At 34.6% G+C, this 14,299-nt stretch overlaps 1 protein-coding gene across 9 annotated transcripts in view; it reads left to right on the top strand.

The window, feature by feature from the left end:
* Nucleotides 1-840: 840 nt before the first annotated feature.
* LOC143255938 (EF-hand calcium-binding domain-containing protein 4B-like) overlaps nt 841-14,299 on the top strand; it is a 59,677-nt gene continuing 46,218 nt past the window's right edge. For 3 of the 9 annotated variants that reach the window (XM_076512390.1, XM_076512391.1, XM_076512386.1), the window contains exon 1: nt 853-1,021. The gene's annotated coding sequence lies outside the window, so the exon portion shown is untranslated. Of the gene's footprint in view, nt 1,022-3,222; nt 3,396-14,299 lie in introns of all 9 variants that reach the window. The other 6 variants (XM_076512388.1, XM_076512389.1, XM_076512394.1 and 3 more) reach the window with 6 other exon arrangements.

Below are 14,299 nucleotides of genomic sequence, written 5' to 3'. Positions count from 1 at the left end.
TGCCTGTTTTTAATCGATTTAATTACCCATAATACTTTGAGTGTTATTTTGGAAGCTCAACCACATGGCCACAAACATAAGGTAATAAGTACGCCAGACTCTGCATGAATAGACAAACCTAGTACATCGTCTGTTATCTATTTACTGCTTTCTATGATGAACACCAGTTACTTTCATGCCAAATCTTATTGGACTGCACAATTGTGACGTCATTAGCGTAGTCCAAAAAGAATGAGATCTCCCGATATTAAGTAAATCATTCCTCTAAGTGGAATTTATTAACTTTAGAGTGAATTCGGCCAGTTAGTATAAGTGTACTTACTTACCTGCACTAATTAATTTAATTATTCTTAAGCAGTCGAAGTAACTAACTAATCATACTTAATAATTAGTATTAGTAACTACACGTATCCATCACCACTAGTTACGTAAATCATTATTAATAATTTATATTAACCTACATAAAAAAATCTCAGTGTATTTTTGACCAGTCAACAATTTCGGTCATAATGACGTTTCTATGACATTCATCCATTTAATGAAAATACCATTTAGCGAAGTTTTGGCCTTTCTTAGACCGTCTTGCTCACTTATATATGTTAAACTGTTTCTTTTTATGAAGTAATTATCTTATACGCAAAAAAAATATCTAACTGACTGTGCAATAAAATTGCACCGCATTGTCCATAGGTTAACATCTATTCTTTAAATGAAAATATATTTATATATAAGTTATAGAATGACTCATGAGACTATTCAATGTCATAAGTCAGAAATAGCATATACATCTGTATTAAAACAACAACAAAACCAGTCACATTACTACAATCGCCACTAGGTGGCAAAGAAGTAGGAATACCACCTGTTTCGTATTTTGAACACAGCTGCAATTTACCGGTTGTAAGAACGTGTTTGTTATTAACATCTATCTGTATAGGTTCTCATCTACAGGTGAATATACCAGCAGTTTTCTTACAGTGTTAGAGAAGCACCTAACTTTATATCGGCTAACGTTATAAAGGTATTTATATTTTAGTTTTTAATAGTGTTCTATTAGCCTATGTATTATTTTATAGTGTGCGATTTAGTATTGCAGCTCTGTGAATGGTTGTCGTAGAAACAGTTTTTGTTTTTTTTCTTAAATGCTTACCGCTTCTATTATCTTTAAACTGGAGTGTTCTAGTCAAGCAGTAGTTATCAATATAACTGGGATGGTCTGTTTACTCTACTGTCTTCTTATCAGTTAAATAAATATATTTACAGATAAAGGAAATATTGAACTATGGATAATAATAAAATGCCTGTAAATTGTAACTGAAAAAAAAAATAAAGAGCCAATCTATATCCCGATATATGGAAAATTAATAAAACAATCGTGTGTTATTTAAAATATAACTATACCTCTACTTCCTACTTTGTATATGGTATTTCTAAAGTAGGTGAGTGTCTGAATTAAAACCTACTCCACTTCATACTTGGTATATTGTGTTCCTAAAGCAGGTCATTACCTGAGTTAAAACCCAGTCCACTTCAAGCTTTGTATATGGTGTTCCTAAAGTAAGTCGGTACCTGAATTGAAACCTAATCCACTTCATACTTTGTATATGGTGTTCCTAAAGCAGGTCATTACCTGAGTTAAAACCTTGTCCTTCTGTCTAGAATTATCAGATTCTTGAGCGTAGTTAATGAAACTCATAAATTATTAATTTGGAGTATGGTCAGCAAATTATATTTGACATTAATAATTAAACACCACTTTATTTCATGACCGATATCTGTCCTGAAACTAACTGATAAATGGCTGTAAGGGGTGCCGTACATTAAATCCCTATACTCCCAGTGGCACACCAAACTTATACCGCAACAACCTAGTTTCGATACCCGTGGTGGACACATCACATATAATTCATTGTGTAGCTTTGTGCTTAACTAAAAACAAACCTTAATTCCATACAAAGCAGCATTGCAAAATTTTAGGTACGAAACAAAAAGTTTTTGGTGTTTAAAGACGATACTCGTTTTGGTGTATAGATTATTACAGGTGTATATAATCAAAGTGTAATGATTTTGAAGAGAATACGTGTGCATAACACACATGCGTACATTTCCTCTTCGTGAAACAGTTACTAAACAGGATGATGTCAGACTTCCTGCTAGTGTATCTGCCACGAATTTCTGTTGCAGAAAAATCGTGTAGTTGTTTTGCTCTTCAAATAAAAAAATAAGAAAACCTCAACTATCGCTATAGCACGATATGTATTAATACGTCACTTTAGGCAATCATATTAAGGTCTACAATTTTCATAAATGTGTCCTTACCGAATAGTTTTGGAATTTGAAGAAAATTAACATGAGAAACAAAATTTTTATTAATAATTTGTTCATTTAGAAAGTTATCTTTATTTACTGTTCATTGAAACTTTACGAAAATACTAGGAAGTTTTTCTTATAATTATGTCGTTGTTTTGAAATAAGCATAAAGGATTAGCTATGCTTTGCTCCCAACGGTGTCGAAACCTGGATTTTAGCATTGTGAAGTCTGCAAGCATACCGCTATGCTACTGGGAGACCTTGTAACGGTGTTTAAAATACAAATTTAAATTTGCTACTTCGGGTGAACTCCTATCGTACTGTCACCAGTAATCCAATAAAAATATTATTAAATTACTAATATAATTTAATTAGGATATTTTGGGATTCTGGACCTGAATTATCCTGAAAAAAATAAGATATTGTTTTTTATAATATAGGGCCGATTAAAACTGGGAAGAAAAAGAAATACTTGTATAATATTGTACAAATAAATAATTAATAAATAAAAAACAAATGACACAATGAATGGAGTTCTCTGTAAAGCGATTTTATTTCATTTCTTTCTGAGTCTATCAAAAGCTTATGGCTATTAGATTATAACATAACACAGTTTATGGTCCATTGTGTGAGATTACTGTTTTGTTAGATATATATATATGTTTCTGAGCATAATTGGTTTTATGTATTTCCATAACAGCGCGGTTATTGTTTCATGTGTTGTTAGGTTACAGCATAATTTTATCAATTCATTAAAATTTTTCTTCGTTTTTATATATCTTCGCAACACCGTTGTATTCATAGATTTCTTTCTTAGACATACTGTGATGATTGTAATATGTTTGTTACGGTACGGTTTGGTTAACTTCCGATTTTCCTAGAACCCACTTTTTCTTTTTTCATTTTTTTTAGTATGACACCATGACTTGTATAGTTCAACATTAGGAGGCTGGACTCGCGATCTGTGGATCATGGGTTCGAATTTCTGTCACCGAACATGCTAGTCTTTTCAGACATGGAGGAGGGGAGGTTATCTAGTAACGGTTAATCTCATTATTTATAGATAAATAGCCCAAGAGTTAGCGGTGGGTGATACTGACTTTCTTCTAGTCTATCACTTATGAATTAAGTTAGAGACGACTAGCACAGGTAGCTCTCGAGTACCTTTTCGTAAAATTCGGAACAAACCAAACAAACTAGTTTGAAATATTTAGTATTTAATATGCATTAGTTTTATGTATTTTTAGGCTAAGTTTGATGTACTTTCACCATCAAACATACATGAATTATGTTATGATAACAAGGGCAACATTGATACGGACAACACTGAAGACTTAACATCAATGAACTCATAGTGTTATTACATACTTTCCTCGCACAGTAAGAAAGCATTAAGAATTAGAATAAAAATCACAATAGCATCTTTTTAAAGTATGCATTACCCCAACATATCGATCAAGGCTACAAACTTGATGCCAGACTTGGAAATTTCCATCATAATAGGCTTCCGCGACAAGAAAAAGGTGCTTAGTTTTAGACCACACAGCTTGATAAACTTTCCATAGGCCCGGCATGGCCAGGTGGTTAAGGCATTCTACTCGTAATCTGAGGGTCGCGGATTCGAATCCCCGTCACACCGAACATGTTCGCCCTTTCAACCATGGGGGCATTGTAATGTGACGGTCAATCCTACTATTTGTTGGTAAAAGAGTAGCCCAAGAGTTGGCAGTGGCTGGTGATAACTAGCTAGCTGCCTTCCCTCTAATCTTACACTGCAAAATTAGGGACTGCTAGCGCAGAAAAAACCCTCGTGTAGCTTTTGGCTAAATTTAAACCAAACTTTCCACTTTGTACGTGAAATGGATCTGGAAGATCATAACTAAGCAAATAATAAAAAGTCATGCAACTTCGTTGGATCTATAAAACTGATAGGCACGTGCTGGTTGAGGCTACAGTTTTCTTGGTCTTGTTTTTCGGGGAAAAACAGCTTTGATTTACAGGTGAAGATGGAAAATTGTGAGCCTATGGTTGTGTTACTTAGTTTACTCCATTTTTTTGTTTTTTTTACCAAACGATATCCCCGATTTCATCTCTTTTAGGTTTGAAAGGTTGTGTATCATAACCATAGCCTTCATTTTCCGAAAAGATAATGCTCCGGACTGGTGTAGTTAAAGAAACTACTAATTTTCTAAATCTGAGGACCCAGCATAGCTACATGGTTAAGGCACTCGACTCTCAATCAGTCGTGAGGGCGTTATAATGTGAAGTTCAATCCTACTGTTTGTTGGTAAAAGCGTACTCCAAGAGTTGACGGTGGATGGTGATGACTATCTGCCTTCCCTCTAGACTTACATCGCTAAGTTAGGGACGGCTAGCGCAGATATTCCTCGTATAGCTTTGAGTGCAATTTAAACCAAACCAAAACCAAAACTAAACCTAAATCTCGTGGTTTTCCCACTTCACAGAGAACACTACCGAGGGTCCCCTCTTCAAAGATAATACCACTTCAGAACCACATGAATCTCTCCGTACAAATATTCTCGTTCTACTATACTTATATCTACAAATTGTTTGTATAAAGTTTGGTTAACGATACGTTGATTTTGAAGCATTAAACCTTTGGCTAAAATAATTTTTGTTGCCGATGTTATATACAGTACACTATCGCGTGATTGTGTGATTTGCAAAAACCTCTCTTTAAATATAAGTGACAAATTTTACGTCGTTAAATTTGAAGGTGTAAACGCTATTAACGAAGTATGTTTTTGTTTTCTTGTGATCGAACTTTAAAAAGTTAATTCATTTTTATTGGACAGAGTTGGTGAATTATGTACGTCTGCAAAGTTTCCTTGTGACGTTTTTTGGAATGAAGGAAATTGGGTACTTTTCGCTATAGTCTGTGTATCTGCAGATACGACTAAAAAAATGAAAATGTAAGACATAGGAAGAAAAATAAAGCAAACTGGACTATTTACGTTTTTATTTACCATTTACGTTTACATTAAATGAACTTGATTTTTCTATTTCTATATTTCCCCTTTTATAGATTTATTAACGCACATAACGGGGTTGCAATATTTTCAAAAAATAGTTTCCTGGATTCGTGTGTTAAATATGCAAATAACATAAAGTTGAATAGATTTACAAGTATGCATGGATGAATATATATGTTCAAGATCTGTGGTTAGATATTTATGTGCAGGAAGGAGTTATACGTTGAATACGTGAATCACTTTTGTATTGACAGACAGATATGTGTGTTCAGATCTATTTCTTATGCATAGATGTATGAAAGAATTCTAGTTTCGACGATTAGCTGAAAATATAGCTGGATATAAAACAAAACAAAAGTTTACTAGCTGACTGAATGGATATATGGATGATACGTTTCAAGCCACATCAGTTGTATTTATTTTTAAGTGAATAGAAGAATCACTAAGTTTAAATATTGAAACAAACACAAAAAGTAAAGTCAGGCTTTAATATTTAAAGATACATGTATGTACAGACCGAGTAGAGCACTGCCGAACTTATTGTGACACCTGTCACAGATGTTTTCTAATACAACAATGTATTCGTACGCCTTACACGTACACAGTAATATGACGTTCACACATAATGTGAATATAAAAAACCAAAGCTGTCACAGAGTCTATTGATCTGTTTGTAAATGTCATCTTTATCTCCTTCCATGGGCTTGTACTCGTCTGTTCGTACGCTCATTTTCTTATTTCCCATTTTGAGTTTAAGTGTCGAATTATTTTAGTCGGCGTCAGCTTAAAATGTTTAATTATGTTATTTTGCAATATTTTTTTATTTATAACCAATATTAAGTATTATCTTACTATTGACTCTCTCGTATTATTGTCTGTGTATAAATTCCAGTATCAAATGCATTGCGTGTTCAGGCGTGCGACTCGTAATCCGAGGGTCGCGGGTTCGCATTCCCGTCGCGCCAAACATGCTCGTCCTTTCAGCCGTGGGGGCGTTATAATGTGACGTTCAATCCCACTATTTGTTGGTAAAAGAGTAACCCAAGAGTTGGCGGTGGGTGGTGATGACTACCTTCCTTTCCTCTAGTCTTACACTACTAAATTAGGGACGGCTAGCACAGATGGCCTTCGAGTAGCTTTGTGCGAAACTCAAAAAACAAACAAACAAACAATCAAATGTATTATTCATCATATTTCTAGCTTTTTACGTAATATCGAAGCACACTTGAAATTATGACCCAAAAAGTGTTACAGAGTTTCCATAAATTGTACTTGCGCCGTGTTCTTACGTTTATGGTAAATGTAGCTTGCAGTAATAAATATTTCACTGACGTATCTGACAGTTACTTCATTGCCTATCGTAAAACCCTAAAGGTCGTTGACTTCAGGTGTAAAGAACGTGCAGTTACAGTGTTATCTGTCAAAAGTAAAATTGGAAATTAAAGTATAAGTCTACTTAAAGATAGGAAAGTCTGCGTTTTTAAATACAAAGCGATACAAGGGACTGTTTGTTTTTTGTCTAATGTGGCTATCGAAATCCGCTGGAGATGGAGTCAAGATAGAAAGAAAACTATATAAGACAAAGCTACGATATTCACTTTCTGATATTTCGTTACATCCGACTCTTCGAAGATTCTTAGAAAACTGTTCCTGATGGGGAGGTCCGTGATGAAATCTCAGTCGATTTCTAAACCTTACCAGAAATATAACAGCGGAAGTGACTTAACTATACAATCTTCCTTCACGATAAGGGCTTGTCATTTAATCCACATATCGTTTTTGTGACGATATTTAACATGAATCAGAAGACCTTACAAAAACGTCAAGAAAGTAGAAAGGTCCGTTATAAATAGAGTAATAATAGTTATTAATGGTTTTATGAATTTAAATGCACATTAAATATTTGTGCTCAGTTGTTTACTACGTGTAGTATTTTCAAGCGTTGGGGTATTTTATTACATTTAATGATTGGTATACGACACAAAAGTAACTTCTGGAAGTAACCTTCTTATCTTGTAATTTTATTTAAGCATAAATTATGTTGTCTATTGCAGGCGGAGTGGTGACTTATGAATGTGTTTTCTCTGCTGTCCGTCTGTTTATTTCTGAGATTATTTGACAATTAAATACTGGGTAGGTCTTGATGTCAAATGAATTACGTTGATACTTCTTTGAGGTGTTTAAGTTCACCCTGTCAAAAGTAAAGAAATAGCAAAAGTCTCCGACAATACTTTGGTCATAAATAAATTACATGGAATTTAATAAAGATTTTGTAACATATCTTTTATATAGTTCAATTCACTTTGGTAACTATAACATCCAATCATTCCCATAATAACGGCCTGGCATGGCTAGGTGATTAAGGCACTTGATTCGTAATCTGAAGGTCTCGGGTTCGAATCCCAGTCACACCACACATGCTGGCCCTTTCAGCTATGGGGCGTTATAATATGACAGTCAATCCCACTATTCTTTGGTAAAAGAGTAGCCCAAAAGTTGGCGATGGGTGGTGATGACTAGCTGCTTTCCCTCTATTCTTACATTACTAAATTAGAGACGGCTAGTGCAGATAGGCCCTGAGTAGCTTTGCGCGAAATTCAAAACAAACCAAACCCGTAATAATATTTCACTGATGTACTGAATCAGAATCCCCAAACAGTTTTTATCCATATGGTACTTTTGGGGAGAAATATGGCACTAAATTTGATTTTTTAACATGAAATATATTTATATATAGAAATTCTCACACTTTTGGCAAACAAGTGAACGTAACCTAACGATGAAAGCCAGCTCAAAAGTTGAAAATGCGAATCTGATCTTTGTAGAAAAAATTTTAATTTAAAAGATATTTTGACAAACGTGTACACAGCTTATTGGCTACATTTCGCTCATGTGCCTGTCCTTCTTCACGTTAAGTTAGCAAAAATGTTTGAGAAAAATATTTGCTTGAAACGTAGCTGTTTCTGATATAAAGTTTGGTAGAAAAAATCGTATTCTTTCTGTGCTTAAGCAGTCAGCCAATCACGTTGTAAGACCCCAGCATATTCAGTGTATTCAATAAAAAAAACGTAATTATTTCTTGTGCACTCCTTTCCTACTTGTGATATTCACTTTATTCTCCATGAGAAAGCCTTTTTCAGCCTTTTGTACTTGTATTTACCTATTGGTTCCAGTTTTACCAGGAAACATCACAAAATTGTCAAGTTACAGCTTTGATACAGACCTATTATTTTCTTTGGTGTGTTTGTGGAAAGCGGAAATCATTGTAAGTGTGTTTCTTTACACTGCTTGTGTTTATGTCTATGTTATGCTTGTAGATCACATACAGCTTATAGTGGAAAGCTCTAGAACGCCAAAGGCTCCTAGTCATGATAAGAAAAATGTTTGTATTGTTGATCCATTTTCGGAATTAAGGAACAGAAAATTGGCTAGATGCATCAGTAGCTGTTGCTCTAGTTTGACCCTGATTAGTTATATCATACATGCAGAAGTATATGGTATCAATAATGGATCACAACCATAACGTCGAGTCTGAAAGTCTCGATAGAGATTAAATATTCACTGACGAACGGAGAAATAATCAGATGCTGGTCAGAATTGTCTATAATTAGGTATAGAGGTGAGGGTTTTTTTAGAAGGTCAAGTATTTTTGAAAGATCTGTGACGCTGTCGAATGAAATAGACGGCTTCTTGCCTTGATTCTGCATTTGCTTGGGGCATCAGGAGTCTTTAAGGCCAAAGAGACAAATTGGTGGTACCCTGAGACTGCATCTAGTGCTTCAGTGGATGCAGAATGACACAGTATGTCAACTTCTATCTAGAACACTACATTCTTTAGGATTCACAATTCTTTAGAGTTTTAAAGGAAGGGGATGGTGTTCTCTGGTTAATGACACTGACTCAGCTGTACAATGGTGTTCTGTGGTTAATGACACTGACTCAGCTATACAATGGTGTTCTGTGATTAATGACACTGACTCATCTGTACAATGGTGTTCTGTGGTTTATGACATTGACTCAGCTGCACAATAATACAGGCTGGAAAAATACGTACCTTTTCTAAATAATAATTTTACAACAAAGTGGGGTGGTAAAGTAGGTGAAACTCTCAATGCTTACGGGCAGGTTATTTTCTGGAACAATATGTTTGGATAGATTGTCACTCAGTGCCCCAGATAACTTGTATGAAAGGCATTTCAATGCCTTTGGCTCATTTATTACTGAGAAGTATCATATACAGTCATGTAAAAACGTTATGACACCCTATTAAAGTCTGTGTATTTTTGTAACATTTTTGGATATATAGATATTTAATCTCAATTTCAACAATACTGAGAGATTATAGGTATATAACTAAACAATTAAAACTAAAGAAAAGACTTTTCAAGATCTTCTGTAAATGTAATTCTACAAAAATGCATATTCTAACTGAAGAAAAAGTTGGGACATTCTACCCCCTAATAGCTAGTGTTGCCCTGTTTGGCAAAAATAACTGCAGTGAGACGCTTCTTGTAGCCATCTACCAGTCTCTGACATCGGTCTGAAAAAGTTTGCCCCACTCCTCAATGCAGAATTCTTTTAACTGTGAGATGTTTGAAGGGTTTTTTGCATGTACAGCCCGTTTTAACCCACCCCACAGCATCTCAATGGAATTAAGATTTGGGCTTTGACTCGGCCATTCCAGGACTCTCCATTTCTTAGTTTTCAGCCAGTCCTTGGTGGATTTACTCGTATGCTTTAAGTCATTGTCGTGTTGCAGGGTACAGTTCCGTTCCAGCTGTAATTTTCTTCAAGATGGTCTCACATGATTCTCAAGCACTCTCTGATACACAGTAGAATTCACGGTGGATTCTATGATTGTGAGTTGTCCAGGTCCTGCTGCAATAAAGCAGCCCCAAACCATGACACTTCCACCTCCGTGCTTCACAGTTGGTATGAGGTTCTTTTTCTGGAATGATGGTTTACGCCAAATATGTCCTCTGTTCTGGTGTCCAAATAATTCAATTTTGGACTAATCTGTCCAAAGAACATTATTCCAGAAGTCCTGGTCTTTGTCTACATTCTCTCTTGCAAACTTTAGTCCAGCCTTGATGTTTCTCTCAGAGAGCAAAGGTTTCCTCCTTGCACACCTCCCATGCAAGTTAAACTTGTGCAGTCTCTTTTTGATTGTAGATTCATGCACTTTCACATCAACAGTAGCCAGAGCCTGCTGTAGGGCTTGTGATGACATGTTAGGGTATTTGGAGACCTCTTTTAACATCTTGCGGTCTGCTCTCGGGGTGAATTTGCTTGGACGACCAGACCTGGGCATGTTGGCAGTTGTTTTGAAAGCCCTCCTCTTGTTGACTATTTTCCGGACAGTGGAATGGCTGATTTCAAGATCTTTTGGGATCTTTTTGAATCCCTTACCAGACTCATAATCTGCTTTCTGAAGGCCTCAGACAGCTCTTTTGCTTTCACCATGGTGCTCACTCTCACTTCAACAGTCAGGAGCACACCAAACTAAATGTCTGAGGTTTAAATAGGGCAAGCCTCATTCAAAATGCTGAGTAACGACCTTCTAATCATTTGCACCTGATGTAATACACCTGTGTGTGAGTTGAGCCATTTTAAGTGGGAATAAATGTGGGGTGTCCTAAGTTTTTCCTCAGTTAGAATATGCATTTTTGTAGAATTACATTTGCAGAAGATCTTGAAAAGTCTTTTCTTCAGTTTTAATTGTTTAGTTATATTCCTATAATCTCTCAGTATTGTTAAAATTCAGATTAAATATCTATATATCCAAAAATATTACAAAAATACACAGGCTTTCATAGGGTGTCTTAACTTTTTCACATGACTGTATTATACCCACGGAAATGGTACCGAGTAAATGCATGCAACGTCTCGTGACTCTCAGAGACATTTTATCAAACTATTTCTGTGATAATATGATTTTAAGTGGTCACATCGAAGTAGACTTGGATTTTGAAAAGAAGTATCTTTGATTACTAGTGTGTCTTATTCAATTTTAGAGCAGCTGAAATAATTAATTAAATTTCGTGAAAAGTGCAGGAGGATTTTCTAAAAAGTCTTTGTGTGTAGACCAACATGATTTTTAATTTTTTTGTAGCTCGATATCATATTTAACAATCTGGCAGATCAAGATCAGCCTTTATGGAGTACAGTAACAAAGGATGACAAATTAACACGCATTACACAAAAACTGGCAAAATCCATGACATTCTTTTTACATTTGGTCTGAGTTGGTTTTCATTCTAATACTGAAGATATTTTAACTTTAGATGATAATGCTAGAGTAGAAGGCATGGTGATTCCCACGAAATGCTTTACTATGATAGCAAAGAGGAGTTTGCTGTTGTCTCTGGTATTTTTATTACAATAAATTCCGTGTGTTTATGTTTGTATATACACTTTGCAGTTAGCAACGTGAAATATGATCTGTATGGTGAATATTTTCAGAAATAACCATTTCCGCTAATTTTAATTTTGGGATATCATTCCGTGTGATATTGTTCTATACGTGACATCAGAAAGTTGTATATAAGCTCCAGTACTTAGAAAAAGTAACAAACGATATTGTTTATTGTTGTAGCTATCAGATTTGCCAATGAATAGTAATGTCGTTTTCTACACGTTTTTACTGGTTAATATATTATTTTGTAATAGATATATGTGTGTGTAACTTATTTTGCATTATATTTAATTACGTAGAGTAAGTTAAAATGTTTAACAGCATAATTCTATTGAATCAAATATATAAGTTAAAATGAACATTGAGATGTTTATATATTTGTTAAAGACTGCAACGATTAACTTAGACCACATCCACAGACAGTGATTGTGCATTTTTATTGATTTTAATGTTGGTAAAAGAAATGTTAAGTTTGATCGAAAATTGAAGCATTCATAAATGTGACAATTTTTTTGCTAAACAAAAGTGCTAAAAGGTTGCAAAGCTAATCTACATTCAACCATGAGAGGAAAATTATGGTTCCATTATTTTAATGGGTAGAAGAATATTTTACAAATGCAGGAGCTGGGAGTATTCTTAACATTTGTATTTTTCTCGTAATAAAGTGAAATCGTGATTGCTGCTTCATTCAGAATGAAAACCAAAAATACAACGTACTTATTTTTTGCTAATCATCTTCATTGAGAAGCGAATTTGATTCGTAGGATTGAATTATTTACAGACTTTGAATATGTTATTTCTAAGCGAAACCATCTACATACATTAATTTTATGCTGACTACTTTTATTTGTAGTATTATATTTTTATTTGGTTACGTGAAAACGATTTAAATTTGCGCGTGGTTTTACTTGCTTATTTCGATTATATTTGAAAAAATTAGGTGCAATGGTCATTGTTGCGGAATGGGTGACTTAATTCCACTATTTGATGTAAGAAACGAGTTACCATTTCTTGTCTCCTTCTACAAATAAACCATCGCGCTGCTTTAGAAACCAAAGAATAAGGTGATGTGGTTGCGAGATGCACCCAGTAACCAGCGAAACCATTTTCAGAAGTTTCATGCAACTCTAACTCTTGTTAAGAGTTGTGTATGTGCAGTTTTTGATAAAAAGCATAGCTGTTTATATATTCACAGGTGCATGACGCAGTGAAGTATTTCAGTAGAAGGGTATGTCCATTTACCATTCTTCTCTAGCTTGTTACCTTCAGATTAGAAACTTTTTTTCCAGAAAAGGTCATGAAATGGTTTGATTGGCTGTGTCATTTCACCCTGTATTATTAATTACTTTCTCTGCTACCAAAGACTTAACTGACATGATGCTTTCAGTCCTAGCTTTTGCTACAAAAAGCCATGATTCCTGATCGCTAGCTGCTTTTAAACTTGAGACTAGCTACTTAAGTCTAATGCAAAATGAACATTATATGATAACTGATACCGACAATAAGGAGCTGTTCCCTGTTACATAATGGGAAGAAAAGTTTGGACCTACATGTCGAACCCATTTGATAAAAGATAATCTTCTTACTGAACACATTACAACTGAAAGTCAGGTGTCCAAACTTTCTCTGCATCATCATTTACTCTCATATTTGCTACAGAAAAGCACGAGTTGAAAGCGAAGAAGAAATGGCTGCATACGGTTGTCTTGTTGAAAGTGGTTCCCCCATTGTATTTTCCAAGGTGAGATAATTTTATACGTCTTAAAGAACCACTCCATCCCGAAGAAAATATATTTATATCCATTGTTTTGCTTTTCAAGGCACACAAAATTAAAGCTCAAAGTCTTATGTTTTGTTAACATTTTAACTTGATCACACTTCAGTACTTAATTATCAGTCACTTCTAGGATAATAAATCAGTAATAAAGAATTACATGGAACATTTAAGATCATAACGACGTCTTTCTACCTATTTCATTTCATTGTGCCAAATGAGTGATGCTGCTCTAAGCTCTTATATGGAAGCAGACTTTGATAATTTGTAAACGCTTTTTTTAAAGAACATCTCATTTAGAACACAAACACATTTTTATGATATATTATAAAAATTCAAAATAAGAGAGATTGGGAAGCTGTCGTTAATAACCATGAAGTTTATCTTGGATGATTTACTAGCTTTATACACACAATCTAATTATAAGTAAAGATGACAGCTGGTTCTGGAAGCGATTTTACTTGCTTTTGTTTTGCTTTCATTAATAATAACTTGCTTCGTAGCTGTGATACGATGTCGTACTCATAATTGTAAAAATATTATTGTAAAGCAGTAAATTGGTGAGATGTTGTCTAATCAAACTCTTACTGAGATTCGTAAATGAGTTACGCTTGACGCATTTAAAATCTAACCCGAAACGAATCAAAAGTTAGCAAAGGGTCATCGACTTCAAACATCTTCTCAAACATAAAGTGCTTTCTGTCGTTTTAACAGTAACCTTTTACAAAACGCAATATAACATACTTTGTTGTCCGATATCTTTAAAGTGGCAGATAAATACATTTTTTGTTTCAAACAACCAGACCA

This window comes from Tachypleus tridentatus, chromosome 7, assembly GCF_004210375.1.
Source record: "Tachypleus tridentatus isolate NWPU-2018 chromosome 7, ASM421037v1, whole genome shotgun sequence".
Taxonomy (NCBI): Eukaryota; Metazoa; Arthropoda; class Merostomata; order Xiphosura; family Limulidae; genus Tachypleus; species Tachypleus tridentatus.
The sequence above is the reverse complement of the archived record's forward strand: the minus strand, read 5'-3'. Positions and strand labels throughout refer to the sequence as shown.